This window comes from Penaeus monodon, chromosome 22 (genome assembly GCF_015228065.2).
Source record: "Penaeus monodon isolate SGIC_2016 chromosome 22, NSTDA_Pmon_1, whole genome shotgun sequence".
Lineage (NCBI taxonomy): Eukaryota > Metazoa > Arthropoda > Malacostraca > Decapoda > Penaeidae > Penaeus > Penaeus monodon.
Genome location: NC_051407.1, coordinates 5,974,904 through 5,975,212, shown reverse-complemented (window position 1 = coordinate 5,975,212; position 309 = coordinate 5,974,904). Strand labels below are relative to the sequence as shown.

The 309-nt window shown below is 36.2% G+C and overlaps 1 protein-coding gene across 1 annotated transcript in view; it reads left to right on the top strand.

The window, feature by feature from the left end:
- Window positions 1–309, top strand: part of LOC119586846 — a gene marked incomplete at its 5' end in the record, with an annotated part of 53,513 nt that overhangs the window by 14,593 nt on the left and 38,611 nt on the right.

Sequence of the window (309 nt, the reverse complement as noted above, 5' to 3'; positions counted from 1 at the left end):
ATTCACACCCGAGGTATTGTAGCAAGATTTTTAGTTGTGTAGTACTTTTCCAGATTTCCCGAGTTTTCATCTGTGACTTAGAAATTTTATGAATGCCATAAGTTGTAGAACATTTCATTTTTCTCTTACATTTGCCAAGTTGCAAAGTTGGTAGATTTCGTCAGTCAAAGTCTTCTATGCCAGTAAAACTTTGGGGGTAAATGTGATTCATGATTGATATCGCTGTAAAAAAATTTTCCCCCCATTGTTCGAGAATACAGATTTTCAGTAAAACATTGGCCACTGCTCCAAAGGTATTAGCAATCGTGC